The sequence below is a fragment of the Equus caballus genome, chromosome 4, assembly GCF_041296265.1.
Source record: "Equus caballus isolate H_3958 breed thoroughbred chromosome 4, TB-T2T, whole genome shotgun sequence".
Lineage (NCBI taxonomy): Eukaryota > Metazoa > Chordata > Mammalia > Perissodactyla > Equidae > Equus > Equus caballus.
The window spans coordinates 110197330-110221753 of NC_091687.1; the positions used below are offsets into that span (position 1 = coordinate 110197330).

Here is a 24424-nt window from a genome sequence, read left to right on the forward strand (position 1 = left end):
CCTAGGAGCCGGCCGCCCGCGGGCGCCGCGCAGCGCCTCCGCTGCAGCCCGCGGTCCCCAGGGAACGGGCACCGCCCAGCCCGCTGCGGAGACCGGGGACCCGTAGCGGCCGCTCACTGAGTGGGGGTGTCCCGGTGAAGCGGGAAAACACGCCCCCCCCTCGGTGCGGCCGCAGTGGACCGGCCCAGGGAAAAAGGGAACGCGAGGCCCCTCCCGTCACCACGCGCGGCTGCTCGGGTCGCGCATGCGCGCGGCGGGGGCGGAGCCTGCGGGCCAGGCGGCGGGAGCGGGCCTCGGGCGCTCTGGCCGGGGTCTCGGGGCCGTGGGCACAGAAGAGCGGAGTGTCGGCGGCTGCTGCCCGACGGGACCCGAGGTAACGCCCCGGCGCAGCGGCCGAGGGGGGGCCGGGGGCCGGTCCCGGCGGCGGGGCGGGGCGCTGACCGCGTCGCACCGACGCCGCAGGCTGGCTTCTCCCCGCCTGGCCCGAGCCCCGCTCCCGCCTGGGCCGTCGGAGCGAGCCCGCCCCGCCCCCGGAGTCCTGACGACCGCGCGCCGCGACGTGCCCCGCCTCTGCCGTCCTCCCGGGGCGGGGCCTGTGGTCCGCGCGGCCCGCGCGCTCGGTTCCGGCCGCCCGGGGAGCGCTGCAGGGCGTCGGGAGAGCGACGGGAGTGAGCGTGCGTGGAAGTTGGTCCCGAGGAGGAGGAAGCTTTCGGAGCCCCCGTGCCGCCCCGATGCGACCTGAACGCGCTTCCGAGGCACGGCTGAGTGGGCCCGCGGGGCTGGAGGCGGAGCGGCGTGGGGCCCCGTCCGCCGTCCTGGTCCGGGGTGCGGCGGCGGCGGCCTCGTGCGCGCGGTGAGCGGCTGCCCACGGGGAGGGGGCGAGCGCGCCCAGCCTTCTCAGTATTCGTCCGTTTTCTCTTCCTCGTGCTTCTGCCTTTTGCCGTTTTCGTTTGTCTTTAGAACAGCATGAAACAGCCACATTGTAAAGCTAACGGATTTCCTTTACAAATAATAAAAGCATTCAGAGTTTGCCTGAATGAGTAAGAACTTACGGTCCTTCCTTTGAATACCCAGGAATATGTTTAGTATTCACCATTGCAACGTTTTACATTGGCCGTTGAGAAAACGTCAGTGTAATAAATTAGTTGTAAATAGAACCAAAATTAGCGTGCCCTTTATTGACCTGTGTGAGATAACTTGGTGAGCACTGTTCTTCTTTGGTTGCATAGGAGCTAACCATGTGGTATTATGTTAAAACACTTAAAGCATACCCCAACCGGGTATTGTGTAAGTTAAAAAAGAACTTGGAACACCCAGCAGGACAAGCTTACTCTACTATGACTTCTGATAGTAAGGTAGATTATGGAACTAAGTAACCTGTTTAAAATGTCATCAGCCTGTCGGAAATTGTAGGACACCCCATGTGAACCGTGCAGGTCAGTGTAGTACTGTCAGTGCAAATAATATAACTGATCTAAAAATCACCATAAGGTGAGCCAGATGTGAGGACTAGCCTGGGCCCTCCTTCGGCAAGGAAGGAAGGGCACCAAAGAAGTAGGGTGTACAGAGTGGCTGTATACTATCAAAGAGCATGTATCGCATATGAATGGAATGTCCCTTTTACAGAAGTCACAAGACTGCCTTGTTGGCACAGCAGTTCACGCAGCAGGTAGTAGGTCTGCTATCTCGAGCTGGGTGGTCACAGGAGAGTGCAGCCATTGGTTCCTAGTCTAGGGAGATGCTTATCCTTAAGGAAATGGGACTGTGGGGAAGTTGCACCTTTATCTTAAGGCCAGTTGTTCTTGTCTTTGGGACATAGCAAATCCTTAAAGCAGCTATAAATGCATGCTCAAAGACCCCGTCACGCCCTTTTGGAAAAACAAGGTCAGGCCAAATAAGTTTTACACCAAATGGCTTCCTCATATATTCCAGTATCCTACTGCTTGTCATTTGTTTATCAGTACGCACGTGCAGGCCTTACGGCACCCGCATAAGGCAGGCCCAGGTCACCACACAAAGAAAACATTCCGTAGAGTGTATCCAACACTGCTGCTTGCCAGAATGAGAAATAAACAGCTTTAGATGAAATCTAATTTCATGTGCATAGTGGATGTTCTGAGGAAGTCTGCAAAACTGACATCCTGAAGTTAGGAGGGATGACTCTACCAGAAGACTTACCGGTGGCAATTCAGTTTTTAAAAACTAGCACTAAAACTCCTAAAAAATGATCTTCACAAAAGGTCCATTTCTGTAAGATATCCATATGCAAAGTTATAGAAAAAAATACCATATTGAGACTGCTGTATTTTATTCACCAATAAATAGATACTTCTTATCATTGATTTTTGTGGCAGTTAGAGGATTACCCACTTTCGGGTAATAACAGTATCAGTTGTTAAACAGAAGCTTTGCGTTTCTGTTAACTTTGATGCGTGTACTACCCCCATATATGACACTCTGAGCATTAATATTTTACACTTCTTCCAACTGTGGGAGATCAGAATTGGCCACCCCAAAATGTGTTTCTTTGGCTTGATTATTTTTAAGGACAAAAGACTGAGAGAAACTTTGACCTTCCCCCTAACTGCCTAAAAAAAAAAATTTAAGAAGTCCTGACAGGCCATCATCAGAGATAACTGTGGGTTTGATAGATTGGGAGCATCCTTGCTAAGCCCATTTTTATCAAAGTTCTCTGTCTGGTCACATTGTCTGTAGATGGCCCAGCAAATATTTGTTTACCAGACATTTGCTTTTCCATCTCCATGTGAATTGTCTTCCCCTCCTTTGAAGTCCCAAACCATTATCCCCAACATCCTCCTTGTCTTTAGCTGGAGATGGTATTTGAGGTCGTGGCTTCAGCCATTTTGTTTGAGTTGCTCAGTGTTCCTGGGTTTCTCCTGTGTGTACATGTTATTAAACTTTGATTTTCTCCTGTTAATCTGTCTCATGTAAATTTAATTCTTAGACCAGCCAGAAGGACCCAGAGGGGAGAGGAATAGTTCTTCCTCCCTCTGTGGCTAAGTTCAAAACAGTTGTTTTGTTGATAATCGACCTTCAGAGAATAAACAGCTTGTTTAATGCTAATTTGGTAAGTAGAGTAATGCATTTGTGGTTATCTCTTTTGCAAAATTAGATAACCTGAGGCTAGAATAAAAGTTAAGTGTGAAGTTAGAAAAAGCGAAAATAGAGTTGGGAATATTTAACTCAAATTGTACCTACTGGTGGGAACTTGAGGCAGTTATTTAGATAAATATTTCCAAATGGCTTTTTTAGAACACATCTCTTTATATTGCATACAACAATCTCAGTCGTGTTCTCATGTTCAGTTCGGTTCAGCTAGTCACACAACCCTTAAAGGTAGCTATTAGCAATGTTCGGTAAACCTTTAGTTAGGGTTTATAGGCTACATTTAACCTTTTCTTGAAAGGGAATACTTAAGTTACCGGCACAAACAGGCCAGAGTTTTATCGCAGGAGAACCTGGGAACCCAGAGGGCGTTGTGTCTTTATGGGAAAGGTTTAGTCGACTAACCCACAGGGCACAGTTGCCCCCAGTAGTTATCTAGCTATTAAGTGTAGTAAACCTAAAAAACATGAGTGAGGGAAAGAAGTAAATTACCCCAAATCCTATCCCTAGAAACAACACTTAAAATCCTTGTAGACTTTTCCCCTCATATAAAAGTATTTTTTGAGGCGGGTCTGGTGGCATAGTTGGTAAGTTAGCATGTTCCACTTCGGCAGCCCAGGGTGCACAGGTTTGGATCCCCAGTGTGGACCTAGCACCATATGTCAAGCCACGCTGTGGCAGCATCCCACATAAAAAATAAAGCAACAATCTTCCTCAAGCAAAAAGAAAAAGATTGGCACAGATGTTAGCTCAGTGACAATCTGTCCCACAAGAAAAAAATTTTTTCCTTAAAAAATATTATTCCACATGCACTTCTCTGTTGCTGCTTAAAAAAAACAAAATAAGAATGTCCTTCCATGTCAGTAAATAATAGATCTACATCATTTAATGAATGATACATAATACTCTGTTTTTTAATGTACTTTATCTAACCAATTCTGTATTGTTGCACATTTATTGTTTCCAATTTAACAATTACAATGCTGCAGTGAAGCAGTCATCTTAAAATAAGGCTACATGTGTGATGTATTATACTGTTCCATGCTCTTAAGGTCAGAAATTATGTCCCGTACCTGTCTCCCTTCTCTCTACGCACATTGCCTAGCACACAGTGAGCTTATTATCAAGAGGACTTAGATCAGTGGTTCTCAACTATGCCAAATGCCCCGTGGGGGTCAAAACTGCCCAATGTCTGGAGACATTTTGGGTTGTCGTGACCACAGGGAGGGGGTACTACTGGCATCTAGTAGTGGAGGCCAGGGAGCTGCTGAACATCCTACAATGCACAGGATGGTCCCCACAACAGAGAAATCGCCTGTGCAAAATGTCAATAATACTGCTGTTGACAGAGCTGGTTTGAGATGCTGTAACAAACTACAGCGTTTCACTGGATTAAGACATTGGAAGTTTCTTGCACACAACTTGGTGGCTTGCTCAGACAACTTTCCTCCAAATGGGCACTCAGGGCTTCTGTCATCTTGTGGCTTTGCTATCTGAGAGCCATTTGCTTCCAGCTCTAGACGAGGAGAAAGCAAATATAATATTGTGCAGAAAATTCTATGGCCAGGCGTAAAAAGAGCAGCATACTTCCACGTCCAACCACTTTCATTGGCCAGAACCTGGTTGCTTGATGCCAACCTAAACTGCAAGGGAGCGTGGGAAATGTAGTCGTCTATGTATCCTGGAAAAGGAAATGGGATTGATGGCATCTTGCCAATTTCTGCCGTTTTTAGTTTTCAAAAAAAAATCTACAAATGAAGATTGCAGAATGCAATATAACATAAAACAGAAAATTCTTAAAGATAATTTTTTAAAAACCATGCTTGCAAATAGCTACTCAATAGATACTTCTTGAATGTGGGGTAATTAGCTTTTGATGGAAAGGATTAATAGTGTTCTTTTTAAAAAGCAGTTAGGTGTTTATTGAAGGCCTGTAATGGACATGCTGGATATTTTCCATTCGTCTTACTCCCACCCTCAGATCCACGCCCCATCCTTCACCTGTTCTCTGCTCCAGGACCCTGACCTGACTGGATTATATAAATAATCTCCGTCGTACTCTGGCTTCCAGTTGATTTGGTGAATGGGGAACCCCAGCAGAGAGGTGAGGGGATGGGAGGGAGAAGAGTGGGCTTAGGGTGTTTATTTCCCAGGTTCCTAGTCAGGTTTCCTTGAGCTGGCAAGGTAACCTGTTCTGTCCACTCTCCTTCCAGGTTCTGTTCGTCTTTCCTTGTTAAATTTGAGGTATGGAATTATGCTGTAGCAGTGGTATTGGGAGAAAGTCACTTAATGGCTATTTAAAGTTAAGTGCTTTGTGACAGGCTGGCTGGGGATTAACTATTGCTTCATGTATGGCCTTTGAAGTGTGTGAAAATAAAATTGTCATTATGAATCGTGTTGACCATTTGTTGTAAAGCACCCAAGAGCGTGAACATGCCAAGGAATTAGAACACATTTGTTTGCAGTAATTAAAATGAATGAGTTAAGCATTCAAATCTGGGGGAAGAGATTGTGCCCCACCAGCTTCTTCTAGCATTTTATACCACCTTGCTCAGATTGGCTGCACGTAATTTCTGTCAGTGTTCACAGGCGCCAGGTACAGGAAAGACATAACTGAGTCAAGAGAGCCCTGAAATCTGGCAAGTTCCCTACAAACGGGCTGCTCACCTTCCTGTAGATGAGATCAAGCGTCTGTCAAAGAACTCCTTTTTGTCAAAATGATGTGTGGTGCTGGCTTTTGGGAATCTGTATTAGCTCCCTCCCCAGAGTGGGTCACACTGGGGGCCTTGACCACAGTGCACCATGCCCTGGTCACCTGAATGGAGAGTGAGAACAATGTAGAAAGGATGGAGAGTCCAAAAACTAGCAGGACACCTACTGAGGTATTTTAAGCTTAGAAACACCATTGCCAGTGGCACTAAGCACCAAACCTTATTCTCTGTTGTGTTGTTACTCAGAGACTTCTGAGAGGTTGGAGATTTATATCCAGAGGTAATGTCAACAGGTACGACAGTTAGAGTTGTAGAGAAAGTCGGTGTCTTTGCAAAATATATCCTTCGTTTTATCTCAGCTCACCAACTAATTAATGAAGACCCTAAGCTAGGACCTGGTTCTGCACCACGCCACACTGACAAAGGTTTTAACAATCTTCCCCAACTCTGGCTTCTTGATCCATTACTCCTGTTTAGATCTCTTTCCATCTCCAAGATATTATGAGTCAGTCTCACTTCTTTCATAGAATATACTGAGGACAAGAGAACCGAGGCCCAGAGACTCCAAAGTGCCCTGCTCGTGATCAGTTACCAGCAGAATTGGGGCTAAATCCATCTTTCAGGACTAACTCTAATTCGGTCTTTAAAAACATTAAAAGGAACGAGGTTTAATTACATATGTAATAGAAGTAGAAAAAAGGTAAACTCTGTAAAAATAGTACTTATAGTATGGAAAATTGAACTTTCTATGGTTGAAAACAGTCCACTGATTTATCTTTTTGTAGCTAGTACACATCCCTCTTTTGGAATTGGTTGAAGACGGAGAGATGATTGTTAAATCCAAGTTCAGAACTTCCCAATTTTAATGTCTTGTGTCAGTTTTAATTTTCTGATTTAATTAGTTTCCTAATTAGAAGGGGTTAAATTAATTAACCTCATTATTTACTATATATTTAATGATTTCTCCTCTATAGGGAATTACTTAATTTTCGATAATTGGAAAGCTTATGCCAAGAGGGAATATTGCCAAGTTTTGCACTTATTGCTTTACAGTCAGCGGCAGGAATAGGACAGATTGAAGGGACTCGGGGCGAGGTCTCAGAAACGTGCACTTGTCTTGAAACCTGGTACATGTAGAAACCGAGGTTGGGATTCAATAATTTCTATCAGATTAGAACTCAATGGATATGTCCTTTATTTAAGGTTAAAAGATATCCTGGAACACAGGATTTTATGAGAAATAGCCCCACCACATGATCTTATAGACGATAAAATAATCATGAAGCATTGAATAATGCTAAGTAATTATAATGAAAAAGAGATTTTCTGAAATGATCACCTGGTATAAATGACATACTAAAATATTCAGTTTCTCCTCAGACTGCTCAATGGGCTAAATGGATGACGTTTGGGGAACACATAGTAAAAACATAGCCTGATATCTGTATGGCTTGTGGAAGTCAAATAACCCTTGTTCTTTCATGTTTAAATATGTACAAATGTACACAATGTGTGGATAACTTGTTTTAATGTAATGATACACAGAAAAGATTAAATAATTACTTTTTAGAGAACAAAAATAAGACTATATCTTCAAAATGGCTGAATTTTTCTCTTTCCCGCCTTTGAGGTACCTTCTAATATAGATTTGAGCACTCAGTCCTCTGCGGGGCAGAGGCTGACAGAGTCAGGACATAGCAGTGCGCTTAGCCATGTCTGCATCGCCACTTGTCCATAGCACCACTACCACCTGAGAGAAGCCCAGGTCCCCCCAGAGGTGACGTGAGGAAAGCCGGGGTGGTCGGCCAGCGTTAAACACAAACCCAGCACGTTTCGTGAAATGAAGTGGTCTGATTATAGGAAACTCGCTTCCGTTGAACTAACATTCGTTGGGCGCTGAGCTGCCCTGCAGATAGGCCTTCCTTAGCAGTCAGCAGGCACCCGTGGAATGACTAGGTTCCATTCTGTAACAGCACGTTAAACGCCAGCGTGAGTGATACAGGGTAATGGAATGCAAAGTAGGGAGAAGGCATGGGGCCTAGGATGGAGAGGGAGGGCCTCTGAGGGGCTGAGTCTGGAGAGGGCTCTGAAGGGTAGCAGAGGAGGGGGAGGAGGAAACCCATTCCCATCTGGAGGCGCAGCTGGACCAGAGCCTGGGCCTGGAACAAACAAGCAGGGCAGCAGGACGAGGGCCAGACTCCTGGCTGGAGGGAGTTGCTGTGGGGTGGAGCCTTGGAAGACACTACGAAGAAGCAGGTTGAAGACCTTCAGCGAAAAGCTATGTATGAAAAGACAATAACCGCCCATAGTTCTCAGATTAGAGTCTGTCTATTATAAATTACCATCAAAAAATGTTTAAGCTGACATTGAGACAACAGAAGCTGGTCTTTCATTTGATCCCGTTTGAAAAATATCTGCGCCTGCTCAGGTTATAGCAGGCTAAGTAGTTCTACGAGTTCCACAATACTCAAAAAAGTACTAGCTAGACAATGCTTACTGCTCTGGTCCCAAAGCTTCTAGTAGCTTCTCACTGCTTGCAGAGCAAACTTCAGTCCTATTAGCCTGCCGTCAGAGAGCTCCACGATCTCCTATTGCTCTCCAACGTGCTCCAGAACTTGGGCACTCCAGGCTTATCTCCAGCCACTCCCCTTTGTTTTGCTCTCTTCCCACCAAACTGGACTATTGGTCTTTCTCTAAACACATCCAGAACTTTCTCGCCTCCATAGCTTTTTACAAACTGTCGATCTCCCCATCTGAACGACCTTCTCCACACACATGCCTGTGCAGATCTGATCTCATCTCCTGCGGCCAAGCTCACATGCCCCCTTTCATGACACATCTGTGATGCCTTGAGGTAGAATTTCTTTGGTCCCTCTATTTATGATTATAACGAATTATATAACCGGAGGCTCTTTGTCATGGATCGAGGATGACTAAAGCAGCCAAGAATGAGAGAGTTCATACTCAACTCAATATAAAGGCTGGTGTGATCCATCTGTGAACCATTTTCAGGGCAAGGAGTACAAACATGGCAGGGAGCCAAAAATGTAGGAGCTTGCCTTCATCCCAATGCTTATATTTAAAGCACCAGGAAGACTATTTTAAAATAATTTTCCATTTCACACCCTGTCCCCACCCCACCCCCACATCATCACTCCACTACTAACTGAAACAGGTCTTATCTCCCTTAACATGTGTTCCCCGTCACTGTTTAATATGGTGCCTAATGTCAAGTGGATGATGGATAAATATTTAAAGAGTAGATGGAAGCATTTTGAATGAATTAATATCACTTCTAGGGATTTTTCACCTTGGTTTTGAAGCACCATCAAAGACAGTCATCACTGTGCAAATTTAAAACGTACCTCTTCTAATGAAGTTGCTGTGTTATTGACTATTCCATTCTATTTTACAGAGGGGAAACAAGTTCAGAGAGGTTAGGTCAGGGGTCAGCAAACTTTTTCTCTAAAGGGCCAGATAGAAAGTATTTCAGACACTATGATCCATGAAGTCCGTTTTGACTTCTTAACTGGGCCTTTGCAGCGTGAAAGCAGCCATAGACAATGTGTATGCCAATGAGCAAAGCTGTGTCCCAATAGAACTTTATTTACAAAAACAGGCAAGGGGCCAGATTTAGCCTCGGGGCCTTGTTTGCCAGCTCTGGGTTGGGGCCTCCAGGGTCGCCAACTCGCAAGTGAAAGAAACAAAGACTCACACCCAACAGGTGTTAACTAACTCACAGGTCTCTTGACCCCCGGTGGCACTCTTTTTACTTCACTGTGATAACTCTGTGGTCTCAGGAGGTCTGTGAGTGCTTGACCATCAGGAAAACAGGGGAATTAGGGCTAATTAATTAGTCCAGACTTTGAAATCCAGAGAGAAAAGGGCCTCATATTAAGTGCAAACGATCATCCTAAGTAATATATTTGTGGCACTTTCATTAAATTTTCTCTCAGACCTTGAAAAATATGGCTCTCCTGGCTGCCAACATTTTCATCTTAGTATAATTATAAAGCCTCCCCAAATAATCGTTTTTCAGTTTGTGATCCTCAGTGGGGCACAGAGCCAGTTGCTGAGGCTTGATGGAGCTGTTTAATTTGAGGCTTATTAGCACAGCACAGGTGAAAATGAATAAAGTCTTAGTGAAATTTGTTCATGGTGTCTCCGATATAAATGCCTGTTGTGTAGTGAAGTTCGTGGAAAAAAGAATAGCACTAATCTAAAAGGAATTAAAATAACTCGGTGTCTATCAAGATAAATACAGGGATTTTAGGGACATTTTCCCAAGATATTAATAAAAACCATTGTTATTACCAAAAAGGGCAGACATTTCAACATATAACTGTTTTTACAAACAACATAACAAAGAGAAAATGGTCTCAAAATTAGGTACATGACTCCTTAATGAGTTAAAATACCTTTTTTTTTTTGTCTTCTAACATGAACAAATATTTTGAGCTTTAAGCTTAGAACGAATTGAGGGACGGTGAAACTGAAAGAGTGTCACTCTTTGTTTGTGAACATTCCATTCCCAGTCAATTCCAAAGACACATTTTGTCCGATATTAAAAGCCCAACTGTGTAGAAGTTCTAACGCTGTGCTCTTTGCTGAGGAGGGCTCACAGGCAGTTCTTTCCTCACTTGTGAATCAGGTCGTTCTCTTCACTTAGGAACATACTACTCCTCGGGAAGTCAAAGGCAATGTTAAGAGTTACTAGTCGGGACTGTGGAGGCTGTAGGGTGACTTGGACAGAAAATCGCGGGAAAGCAGCAGCCAGAATGCTGTGATTGGATAGCATTGACTTTCTGCCATTTCAATTGTAATATAAGGATAACTCATTGGGGTGAATGTCAAGGATTTTGGTATTCATCTTGCTTCTGTATTTCTCATATGCTTGGAAGAAAGAGTCTGTGCCATACCTGTGATGAGAAAGGAAAGTAAGACTATAAAAAGCAAAGAACTTCAATGAACACAAAAGCAATTTATTTTTAGAACACTTTGCAACTATTTCAATGGTTAAATGATTTGATAGAGTTCTGGATAATTCTAATGTGCTTCTAAGTGGGAGAATGTACTCACTCTGCTTGCCTCTGTGCCCAGCTCTGAGAACACCCACAGAAGCATAAGCAATCAGAGGAATATGCAGACAGTGTTGAGTCCCACGTTCTATTCCTACAGAAAATTTTCAGTGTATCGGGGGATATGTGTATAGGAACATCATAAAAGCTGAACTTTTACATTTTATTTTAGGCTTTGTAACATGTGTCTTTCATTCCATTTATCTACAACATGTTCATTAGAATCAGAGAAGAAGCTTCATTTATCCTTTCTTTAGTAGTGATGTTTACATGAAGATTCATCAGAGATTAGCATACTTGAAACTCTGTCCCTTGATGTTTGCCAGTTTGCCACAGTGTGTTATTCTGGGCAGTCCTCTCTTGGAACCCATCCTAGGAACAGTTATTTATATCCTGAATCAGATATTTTCAGATATAAAGTTATTAATCCTAGCCTTCTTAATGCTAAGTGAGGATCCAGTTTGTCAGAGACTTGAGCTAATCCATGTCAAGATTTTCATTTTTTCCCTTTCTCTATACTCTCCTCCAAATTTTTTTCCTTGGCTCTTTTTTTCTAATCCTCTCTTCTCTCTTGCCTGACTCAATATTATTCCTCCTCTCATTTACTTGTTTATTTTTGAGGAAGATTAGCCCTGAGTTAACTACTGCCAGTCCTCCTCTTTTTGCTGAGGAAGACTGGCCCTGAGCTAACATCTGTGCCCATCTGCCTCTACTTTATATGTGGGACGCCTACCACAGCATGGCGTGCCAAGCGGTGCCATGTCTGCACCTGGGATCCGAACTGGCGAACCCTGGGCTGCTGAAGCAGAACGTGCGAACTTAACTGCTGCGCCACTGGGCCAGCCCACAGTCCTCTCATTTCTTTAGTGCTAAGATGGGAGACTTGGAAAAGTTGGAGCTAGTAAAGTAAAACATACTAAAGAAAGGTTGAAATCAGGAGAATTTGATGTGGATACGTGACTGTTTTCACTTTGCATCTTGCGATGATAATTTGGTTCATAATGATTAAACATTTGTTACGACATTCATCCTTATTCACGAAGAAAATTCTTGCTTATCCACATCGCCACCTTGATGGGTCTCAATTATTTTACATCAAGTTATCAGACCTGTTTTTCTCTTATTCCATCCAATAATAATTTCAGGCCATCTACTGCTGTCTTACAGCTGACTTGTATAACCCTCTTCTTAAAACTTCTTAAAACGTCCCTTTGGGGGCTGGCCCAGTGGCGCAGCGGTTAAGTTCGCACGTTCTGCTTCAGCAGCCTGGGGTTCACCAGTTCGGATCCCAGGTGTGGACATGGCACCGCTTGGCACGTCATGCTGTGGTAGGCGTCCCACATATAAAGTAGAGGAAGATGGGCACGGATGTTAGCTCAGGGCCGGTCGTCCTCAGCAAAAAGAGGAGGACTGGCAGCAGATGTTAGCTCAGGGCTAATCTTCCTCAAAAGGAAAAAAAAAGGTCTCTCTGGAATGCAGAGGACTCAGTGCTCCTATACTCTGTGTTTAAAGCTGATGGAAAGCTCTAACGACCCTGAGTAGCCATGGTGTTCACTAAGGGCAAAGGAAATACGGAATGGGTAGTAGGAGAAAGTAGTTGTAAATTCCATCTATGACCACATGACCAGTTGCAGAAACGAAGACTGTAATAGTTATGAGTACTTCTTCCTTATTTTGATATGAATGTATTTATGTATATATCAGCCAACTTTTTTTTCTCTCTTCTCCCTTCCATCCCCTTGCATCTAACTTACGATGTGTAGAGTAGTTAACCTCATATCTCATCTAGTTTCCAGGATATCAGAGGTGAAATGTGACTCAATTAGAAAAAGAATCAACATCATCTAAGGTTGAATGAAGGGTCTTTGTTCCCAATTTGGGGGAGAGGACCGACATGTTTTTTAGTCTTGTGCAGGATAATTGATGTTAAGATGGTGGAAGCATTTTTGCTACTGTCCTTGTTTGGAAGTTTAGTATGGTTAAAAGAGGTGTCTATGTATGCTATGTCTGCAAAGGGCGGACAGTGGTGGAATTGTGTCAGTTATCTGAGTCGGAACTGCATTTCCCAGAATTCTCTTCCCTGCAGAGTTTGGGGTTAGCGTAGGCCACAGAAGACATTTGCTCAAGGTTTGGAAGGCAGAGTGGGACAGCGGCCATTTTCTTTTTATGCCCCACAGGCTGATGCCGGGGCACTAGACCTTGTTACAGCTCACGCATATTGTAGCTTGTCTGCAGGATCACTGGCCTAGCGTGGGTGGCAGCTGGGCCCACAGCTCTTCCAGCTCCTGCTGGGTCCTCCTTAAGCTTCTTCACCTCTTGGGCCAGGGGTGTGTGTAAGTCTGGCAGTGGCTCCTTCAGCCTCCCCCCCTCCCCCACCACAGTGAGGGACTACTGAGGGTCCAGCTCAGCCGTGCATGTTCCAGTCTATCCTTGCTTCTCCCACTTTACCTTCATCTTCCCTTCCCGACTACCCCCCTTACAGACTTCAGATGCCAGCCCCAGATGCAGAAACAGCAGCCTCACCTAGACTAATCAGCTCCACCACTGTGTAAGGGTTCCTCGCTGTAATAAATTCCTTATATATCTCCTGGTTGCTCTGCTTCTCTGATTAAACTTGGATTTAGGGTCTGTGATACACAAATTCACCTGCATATGCAATTTCCTGTCCTCCTCTCTGGTTACAATAGAGAAGCCGTCCTTCTGACTCTCTAAAGCTTTCAATCTTATCCCCTCTGCTTACATCCTCAGGAAGCTATCCGTTATTCCTTTTCTCCTTTATATATTCAACTCTCTTCATTGAGTCCTCCAAAAACCTTTTAAATAAGCTCATGCTTTTAAATATTCCCACTTTATAATGCCCTAAACTCGCCGTTAGCCTGGATCCCCGAGCGACCACAAAGAGCAGCTCATAGTGGAAGTGGCGTGAGTTAGAAAAGGTTGTAAGCCATGGCGATTTTAACTACTGCTGCAGTAGAATCTAGCCATAAAACGCCAAGACTGGAGATGCAGGCATGAAAATGGACAGGGGTAAAGCCAGCTCTCGATAGGTGAGGAATATTAACTGGGGACAAGTCCTGCTTGCATCCAAGCAGTATCCAAGCCAGGGGGATAAATAAAAGACATTCATTTCTTCCATGCTTGCACCTGTCTCTCAAGATTCAGAGTCTCTGGAGAGAGCGTCTGACTCATCAAACCTGGGTCAATGACGATCATTGCACCACGGGCGTAAGAGGGGCTCTGAGTCTTTCAGTGTCTCTAGTATAGACTGTAGCAGGCAGGTGTCTCGATTTCTTCTTCCCCCGACAGCTGTCTACAGTGGGGGATGGTCATTACCCTTAATAACTGAGATTTTGTATTAGGAAGGGAAAACAGATTCTTGTGGCAACCACAACAACAAACAAATTAGTGTATCTTTTGTGTTTTTCTCTATTTCTGCAGATAGACAAAACATAAATCATGAAGATTTCTGTCCTTTTTTATTTCAAAAATGTAATTATTCAACCAGTTCCCATTTAACATGCCGTGGCGTACCTTCAAGTCAATATGGATGTATCTAACTTGAAAATATATTTTATATATTCCGTATCGTGGATCCACCATAAATAATTGAACCATAACCTGAATGCCCACTTACAGATATCTCTAGTTTTTTGACACCGCAAACAACACTGCAATAAACAGCTTTGTACTACAATTAAGAACTGGTGCTTTTATTTCTGTAAGATTGAATTCCAATGCTCAGAGAAGGATTGCTGAATCATGCAATATACACATTGTTAATTTTAATAGATCCTGCTAGATTATTTCCTCTGAAAATTAATTTATATTTCCACCAGCAATTTTCATTACTATCAGCAATGTATAAGATAGCTCAATTCCCCATACTCTCACCAGCATTGAATGTCATACTATTTTTCACCCACCAAATTAGAAAAATGAAAAAGATCTAAAAGAAAACTATAGTATTTCCCTATCTGCAAGTGATGCTGAGCACCTTTTCATGTCTTAATTTGCTTTTGGCACAACAGTTATGCTGATTTTTAATTCATGTCCTATATCAGGAATGCCTTGCAAATTCAACATTCTTAAAATATCTTCAGTGGCAATTGTGTATATGTTTGTGTGTATGAGACAGTGAAATATGCATGCATACATACATATACATATCACATACACATATATGTATGTGTTGAAAGACAGTGTAGCAAAATGTTGACAGTTGGTGAGTCTAGGTTATGATATACACATTCCCATTATTCTTCCAAGTTTTCTGGAAGCATGAACATTTTTCAAAATAAATTGTGGGAGAAAGACAGGCTCTCCAGTTGCAAATGTGGTATCTCTTGTGCCTCTGGGTTTTCCAAGATTCAGACATGGGTTGCCCAACTGCTTTGTTCATCACTACACGTGTCCCCTGATTTTCAGCTTTCTGCCTTCTGGACCTGATCCATGGAGTATCTCAGCCTTTGGTGTTCGCCTGTGTCTTCCAATGTCACCCATGAGCTAAATCCAAGAAGTGTGCAAAGCTTAGCATGTCTTCCTGGCAGCTGAGCGTCTCTTTGTGACTTGCTTGGGAGAGTTGGACAAAGTGCCAACAAGTACGGATTACAGTTATAAACTCTAGGATGACCACTAGTCCAGATTTTCTGGGAACTGTCCTTGTTTTAGTACTGAAAATCCTGCTTCCTGAGAAACCCCTCAGGCCAGAGCAAACTTGACATGGTTGGTCACCCTAACAACTGCCAAGTCAACCTCTGTTAAAGAAAAAATTGTTCTGCCACTTATTAAAGCAATAAGGAAGACTTATTCAAGACTATTGCGATAGGAGAGAGAGATTGGGCTCAATACCAAATACAGCAAAGACAGCTGGGGATTTGTAGCCTATGAGCAGATTGAGGGGTCGGTGGATGGCAAATGACTAAGAGGAGACATCAAGGGTAGGGGACTCTTGCTAACCTAGCCTAGCAGGATTATTGCTAAAGACAGGCAAAGGACTTAGACATCAAAGGTGGGATGTGATCAGATTTTTGATCAGATATCAAGGATAAGGGGATGACTTAGCAGGATTCTTGCTAAGACTGGGCTGGGCATGCCAAAGACAGGACTAGTCAGAAAGAGGGCTCAGAGGAGCTGGAATAAAGCTTGGTAAAGGAGAGAGTCTATCATCTCCACGTTGCTGAAATAGTAGCCAATCAAAGTTTATTACTGAATAAGTGGCCCAGGGATTGTTACAGCTATCCTAAAATGAGATTCTCATTTCAGAGTGGAACAGTCAACTCCCACGATGCCAAGAGTGGGGAGAGAAAAGCCAGTCACTGCTGCCCTGTTTTAAGCACAACTAACTCTCGTTGCACTAGAGGATAGTTCATTGAAGACTTTACAGCATGGTTAACCCACTTTTCTTAAAACTTTTAACCATTTAGCCTACTACAGTTGTTGTATAGATGTCGCTGAGGCCCAAAACTTTTGGTGACCCTCCAAGTTTTCCTGGCAATCTGACAGCAGAGCCCAGAACAGAACCACGGCCTGCCTTGCATTAAAGCCACCAGATGTTAGTCTGGATAAAATGTTAGGAAGTGGGTTTTGTGAACATGTTAGTTAACCCAAATGGGCTTCAGATTGATTTTTAAAAGGACATTTTCACATCTAGGGGAAGGGCCATTCAAAGAGAGTAGTTTTGTGACCTAAGGGAAATACTTAAAACAAGAATTTTTACTTATCATTATAAGACCTCAAAAAATGCTTTTTACAGAAATTCCTACTTTTATTTTACCTTAGGAAACTTGGTAGCTATTCTTTCAAAGCTGTCATTGTCATAACTACCTGGAGATGAACATAAGTAAATACACACTGGTTCAAGTAGATAGCATTAGAGTCAGACAAAGAGCTGTAGTTAGCAACAGTGAATGGTGGGGACCACAGTAGACTTAGGTTTAATGTACTGACTGGTTAAAAACTCGTTCCGCACATAAAGCTTTATTAGGTGCAGAGAGGGCCGGGAAGCCAAGACAATGATAACAAAGGCAGCTGACACAGAGTTCCAGTACGCAATTGGTTCTTGGTTCCTGAACAAAAGACACCGTAATTATCTATTGAGCACAGACTATGGTTAGAAGCACCTGCCTGAAGCTGATGAATCTGCGGTTCCATCTTCAGCTCTTGGGGGACATGCCCGTTGGCTTATCTGCAGGATGGATGCCATGCCTGTGAAAAGCAAGTGGTAAGGCTCCTTTGATGGGTGTGAGTGGGGGCTGCTGTCCCCTGACATACACAGCCCACCTTGCCAGGACCACTTTTTGGATCTTAGGGGTCAAGATTTCAAGAGTTCTAGAATTGATGAGTGCTAGGGTACAGTCAAAGAGAAAGATTTATAATATAACATTACATTTTTTTAAAGCAGGAAAAAACACTGGCATATAATGGCTCACTTAACTGTCATTCTCAGCCCCCTTTGCCCTCTCCTTTCTCTGCTCTACAGAGCAGAAAGCTCAATAGTAACTTTCTTAGCTTCTTCTGTAGCAAGTATTGGCCGTGTAATACAGTTCTTGCCAATGAAATATAAGTAGAAGACTCCTGAAGAGGAGGTGTTCTGGGGGAAAATTTGCCTTCCTGATTTTCAGTAAGAAAGGAGAGCTTGGTAGAATATTGCCCTCCTTTATCACATTTTCTTTCCTTCCGTGAATGGACGAGGTGCTTGGACATGCAGCAGCCAGTGTGCTGCCATGAGGTGGGAAGCCAGCCTGCAGAGAACGATGGGTGCAAAGATAGGAAGCGTTGAGCCCCTGATGACACCTCTAAGTCTCTGCTCTCACCCTGGACCACCATCATGTGATGACCTCAATCTGGAATCACTGCTCATCAGGCATTCTGACACTGATAGCCGACTGCATTCTTGATTCCCTCATGATAATTTAAAAATGACTGCAAAATAATATATAAAGCAGCAGATGGTTGCCATGGGCACATGGCATTAAGATTTTAAAATTGTATTATTATAACCTATTGAAGCAGGGTAAAATTTAACACTGCTAAGAGGAGTGCAACCTGTGACATTCTTAATATTTTTAAATAGATGGTTTCATACTAATCACAGATTCTTCATTCTGCTGAAGGTAGCTATTGCTGGAGGGGTAATTAATCTGAAAGAGACCATTTTAAACTAGTTGATATTGAGCTGCTCTTACTGTTGACGTTTCTATTAAAGCATAATATATATTACGTAAAGCATAACATGTTTCGGAAGCATAATAGTGCACATAGAGTAATGAGCACAGTCCTAAGTGTACAGCTCAAAGAATTTCACAAGGTGAACACACCTGTGTAAGCTGCAAGACCTAGAACGTGGCCAGCATCTCACCCTTTCTAGTCACTGTCCCCACAAAAAGCGTAGCTAACAATCCTGATACCTTAGAATCATTTTCTTGTTATTAAGTTTCTATAAATTGAATCACATATTATATGGTAGTATTTTGTGTCTGTCATATTTTGCTCATAATCATGTCTGCGAGATCCATCCATATTATTGCACATATCGGCAATCTCTTCATCCATATTGCTGTGTGGTATTCCATGGTGAATGTACCACAGTTTGTTTATCTGTGTAATTATTGATGGGCATTAGGCAGTTTTCAGTTTTTCATTATTATGAATATTCTACTGTAAGCATTTTCATACGTGCCATTTAGTGGATAGATGTGTACATTTCCGTTGGAGACATATATATAATCTGGCAGTGGACTTGCTGGGTTGTAGGATGTACATATGTTCAGTTTTGATAGATACTGCTAAACAGTTCTCCAATGTGGCTGTAGCATTTATCCTCCTGTCAGAGGCTGTCTGGTCAGTCTTTTTCATTTTAGCCATTCCCGTGGATGAGTATTGCACTGTAGTTTTAATTTGCATTTTCTTGATTAATGAGGTTGAGGACTGTCAAATGTTTATTGGCCATTTAGACATTTTCATATATGAAGTGTCTGTTGTATTTTCACTTACTTTTTAACAAATTCTCTCTCTATCTTTCTCTTTCTTTTTTTACAGTTTCATGGCATTGGGATTGGAGCTTGTCTTTCCTCGTGACTTTCCTGGCCATTTCCCTGGGAATCCTGTTCTGCCACGGCTGCTGAAGTGCCCAGTGTCTGCCGTCTTCCGTGGAATCCTTATTGTGGCTCACAAGATCTCTTAGAATGCCCATGTCTATTCTGGGACTCTGAGGTGCTTAGCCTTAATTACTGAGAAGGAAAATACATCAGGAGTTGTTTCAGAACTATTACCCCCAATACGTCATTTTGGTTAAAGTTCTTATACTTAGTTTTAGATATATAGTCATGTGCTGCATAACAACGTTTCAGGCAACGACGGACCACATACATGGTGGTGGTCCTATAAGATTAGTACCATAGAGCCTGGGTGTGTAGTAGGCTGGACCGTCCAGGTTTGTGGAAGTGCACTCTATGATGTTTGCACAATGACGAAATCACCTAACGATGCATTTCTCAGAATGCACCCCCGTCGTTAATCGATGCATAACTGTACCTGTACTGATTTCTGATCAAGTATGATTTTGCTGAAAATTATACTTTTCATGCAAAATATTTCTCCCTTATACAATTAATTGCAGTATAAAACTGGTAGGGAAAACGTCAAGCATTTGGAATTAAAAAGTTTGAGACATCATGTTCTAAACAGTAATGCCATCTTTTTCACTTACATAGATATTCTGGGTGAAGAACATTAAATTCCTTGCTATAAAGGAATGTTTTCCCTGTGAAAAGTGATTTCTGTAATGCTAATGTGAGAGAGAAATACATTAGTTTTGTTGACTTTGGAGAATCTGAACTGAGATACCTTAAAATTTAATTTGTTAAATATTTGGATGGACTATGTATATATGTGATTGCATTCAAAACATACACAACATTTACTTAGCCATACCAATAGATCCTTTCCCCAAATAACTAACTTAACCTTGGAGAAATCTCATAAGTCTCATAGGTAGAATATAATATGCTGACCTATTTTCATGGTTTCACTTCATTTTCTATTCAAATGAGCCTTAGCCACTGGTCCATGCACCTCAAAGAATGTACACGTGGCTTGCTTCCTCCTGAAAGAGCTAGAAGAGAAGGGGAGCTTTTGTGGCTGAAAATAAGGAGATCATTAAGATTGTGGCATGTTACTTGTTCTGACTCAGAGGGTGGGATTCTTAGTTAGTAGGACAGTGAGAAGATGGGATAAGATTAAAAGAGACTAAAATAAGACCAGAACATTAGACACAGACCCAACTTCTTTCTTTGGTCCAAGAGTCAGGAACCCACACATCACTCATTTACTGATGAAGGGGGCAGGGTGCTCATATTCGGATGAGGATGGGAAAAGAAGTGGACAAGAGATTTTTATTTTTAATCGGAAGAGGCGTGAGTGGTGTGTTGACAAACTGTCTCCTAGATGGATCTTTAGCCACCGTCTTGCCTGTGTGTGGGCCAAATCTTGGTGGAGCAAAATTTTCAAGCATTGCCTATGGTAGCTATGACACTGCCTATGTTTATTTTCTTTTTGGTTTTAATTAGTTTTTTCAAACAAGTTCAAAAGAGCAATCACTGGTTGGGCCTGCATTTGGTGGTTGCAGCAAATACTGGTTTTCTCTGTCTGAGGAGGCTGTTCCCATGCCTTCTGGTTATGGTTAGGTCGTCAGTTTTGCAGAATAATGCTTCCCAAATGGATGATGGCAGCTCAAGGTTGTTACTACACAATCAGCATCAGGACCGTGGTCCCTGCCAGTCAGTGTGGTTGGGGAAAGCTTGGTGCCAATGAAGCCAAGTCACTGGGCCTAGAGGGCTTCGAATCTAGAAGAGACTCAAGAGATCATCAAGGAAAATGGTTTTCGATTATTTTTAAACAAGGTCTTATATAGAATTCCAATTCTGCTCTTGGAAAAGACACTTTTATGAGGACAGGGTTTCAGGATGTAGGTAATTTGTATTGGCAGGAACCAGGACAAGACTTGTGGAAATGTGTTCTGGGTGCCCGACTAAGAAAGATAAAATATATAACGGGCCTGGGCTGAGTCTATTGACACCAGGGCACCCTCCCACGATTCAGGATTCTCTGGGGCCCTGGGGAGTGGCTCCCAAGTCCCTTTGATTGGACCGATGAGGTGGAGATGTTGGACCTTCCCTGACACGCTCTGAACTGGGCTGTCCACTGCAACGGGCGGTGAGCCACAAATGCGAACCACTATGTAGCTTGAAATTTTTTAGTAGCTACATTTTTCTAAAAAGTAGAAAGAAGCAGGTGAAGTTAAATTGAACCCAAGATATCCAAAATATTATCACTTCAGCTTCTAGTCAGTATAAAAAATAATTAATGGGGTACTTTTCATTCTTTTCCTCACACTAAGTCTTTGAAATCTGATGTGTATTTTACACATGTAGCACATCTCACTTAGTGCTAGCCACATTTCAAGTGCTCAATAGCCAGAAATCAGTTAATAAATAAAGAGAAAGACTAAAGCATTTATCCTGCCTTTACCATTTTAACTGTTCTGCAAGTACACTTAAGTGGGGACCATTGTAATGGATCGATCAGGCTAACAACACCTGCACCCTGATCAATTTTATCACAGTTTCTATGTGTCTCCTATAACACAAGCCAGAAAGTATTCTTACCAAGAATCTGAAGTCAAATCGGTTCAAGCCTCTAGATCTAATTAATAACTTACAAGAACTACATGACACAGAGGAGCATGTTGAATGATCCAGTTCAAGATGCAATCAGCTAAATCAAGAAGGCTGGATTTTTCAGCCTTGCCATTTAGTGTGACTAGCAGCATGGACATCCCGTGGGAGCTAGCTAGAAATGCCGACTCTCAGGCCCACGTCAAAGCTACTCAATCAGTATCTGTATTTTTAAAAGATTCCTAGGTGACTCTCCTAAACTTTAAAGTTTGAGATACACTGACATACAGGAGAATTGACCAAGCTTCTTCAATAAATGTATTGTAAGAATTAAAAAAGAGGGATGGAGTTAGATTAGAGAGGTATATATTAAAAAGATTCAAGAGAATCTTGAAGAATCTATGTACCAGATAGAATATGTGGACCTGTTTGGATCCTGATTTCAACAACCCAACTATTAAAAAGTTGCCAAGTTTGAACACTGCCTGGAGATTTGATGATAATAAGGAATTAATGTGAATCTTTTTAGGTGTGATAACGCACGTGGTTATGTTTTTTAAAGAATTTTTATCTTACCGATATCTCACATGCTAAAATTCTTACGGTTGTGATAATATGATGGTGTTTGCTTCAGAATAACCCATTGAGTGTATTGGGTAGAGGGAAGAAAGCAGATGCGGGTAGGGATGGTCAAGATTGGCCATGAATCAATGTGTTGAATCATGGGTATGTGGGAGTTTGTTAGACTAAACTCTTTAGTTTTATGTGTGTTTAAAATTTTCCATAGTAGAAAAGTTTTAAAAGATCAGAAATGCATTGTTAAGGGGAGCATAGACATCCTCAAGAAATTCTGTGGAAGCTGCAGACTCTATCTCAGTGAGATAGAGAAGACGAAAGGAAAATGACTCATTGAATTGGGCTCCCTGCTTTGAACTGAAAAAAATTGGACCCCAAAAGGGAAATATTTGTCAGACACATGGTTGACAAAATGTGTGTACTAGACCATAAGGACAGAGAGACCATCAAAATGTTTTGACCCCTGGGATCCAAGGTGGTGACAAATCAGTCATGGGGTCCCTAGGAATAAATACAAGGGCAACCTAGTAAGGTGTTACTTTCATCCGGAAAAAAAAATCTAGTTCTGGTGGGCAGAGATTTGACTCAAATTGCCACAGTGAAGTTTCAGAGCCCCTCATCCAGCTCCCAGACCCAAGTGTGCTCAGACCTGGAGCCTCTTGATGGAGGAGCAGGCTGAGCCCCTTTGAGGAAGTTCCCTGCAACATGGCCATATGTACATACTATAAACCTTACTTTGAGCCTCTTTAGAGGGACCTGTGGCCCTTCACCAAGGTGCAAGGAAAACACTCAGAACCTACAGGAAGTGTTAGGTCTGGCTCTTGAGAGGCTCTTGGATCCAGTTCTGATTTGAGCTGGTGGGCAGAGCCCATGCACACTGACTGACGGTGGGCAGAGCCCATGCACAGTGACTGACGGTGGACAGAGCCCATGCACAGTGACTGACGGTGGACAGAGCCCATGCACACTGACTGACGGTGGACAGAGCCCATGCACACTGACTGATGGCCGCAGCAGTCTCTCCGCTTTCTGCCTCTTGGCTTTCTTCCCAACAGGGGACTGACTTAGCCTGCTCAGAAGTGGGGGTAGTGGTGAAGTTGACACCCCTGGAGCAAACTTCAACCAATAAGGTATGAGTCAGTGATGACTGTTGAGCCTGCTGCCATTCCTGAGCCCATCCTGAAGGGCATTCTCCCTGAGGCTCCAGGTGGGTGGAGCCCTGGCTGTATGCCGGGAACCAGCTCTAGAATGTGCTTTGTATTGGTTCTTCCTCCCTTCCTGTCTCCTTCTCCCTGCTCCCCTGCTTTCAAATAAACTACTTGTACCCAAGTTCCTGTTTCAGCTTTGTTAGGGGGAGCTGACTCTAATACAAAACTGTATCTGCATCCATGTGGAGCTCTGGGGCCTCCACACACCACCGTGGTCCACCAGATGGGGATTATGGATGTTGGGTGATAAAATCCTAGCCCAGGTTCATCAAACCCTGGGTCCAGTGAGCACGCAGACACAAACTGGTTATTCCCCCAGTTTCTGAATTCTCAGTCAGAATAGAGACTAAATTGCAGAATATCCACATGAACTCCCTGATCCATGAAGTGAAACCAGGATGAGAAGGAAGGGCCCAGTGAAAGCCTGTGACACTGCCCACCACCCCACCACATCCAAGGGGTTGCAGAGGCTAGTGCCCCGAGGCTTGGAGAAGGTGACATCTGCACGCTCCAGGCTTCGGGGAGTTCTCAAGAACCAACCTCCTTTTACTTCGCAAAGAAGGGCTGTGTTCAAGAATTTGTTCCCCTGCATGGCTTGTCCTCAACAGTGTACTCAGCCATTTGAGTTTTAGGACCATCCTCCAAAAAGCCTAATGGCTCTGGAAACTGGAAACAGACTTGACCTCAGGAAATGCCATAGTCAGTGTGCTTTCCCCCTGCTGCCAAACTGGGGAAAGTGCCTGTTTCAATATGCCCGGTGAACCGATGAAGCGGTGTATTGCCTGTTGCAGGCAGGAGAGAAAGGACGTGGGTTATTCCCTACCCTCTCCCCACGTGCTGCTGTTTTCTTTCACTTTTGTTCAGATACTTGAGGAACGCACAGGGGAAAAAGGGCAGACAAAGAATAACTGTGTTTTCTGCACCCGTTCTGAGTAAAATGCTCTCACTCCTTTACAGGAAATGTTACTCATCCCACAGTTAGAGGCCTCTCAAGACAGTGATCCAACTTTGCAAATGTAATAACAGTCTGAGCACTCATGTTTAGCCCCTCA

General features: G+C 43.3%; 2 long non-coding RNA genes across 2 annotated transcripts in view; one reads left to right on the top strand and one right to left on the bottom strand.

The window, feature by feature from the left end:
* Positions 1-227: 227 nt before the first annotated feature.
* Positions 228-23493, top strand: LOC111773292 (uncharacterized). The gene is made up of 2 exons (XR_002807671.2): positions 228-373; positions 18953-23493. It is a non-coding gene; the product is annotated as an uncharacterized lncRNA (long non-coding RNA).
* The window catches only part of LOC138923861 (uncharacterized), a 28676-nt gene continuing 11600 nt past the window's right edge, over positions 7349-24424 (bottom strand). The window contains exon 2 of the long non-coding RNA XR_011438065.1: positions 7349-10756. This is a non-coding gene — a long non-coding RNA (uncharacterized lncRNA). The remainder of the gene's footprint in view (positions 10757-24424) is intronic.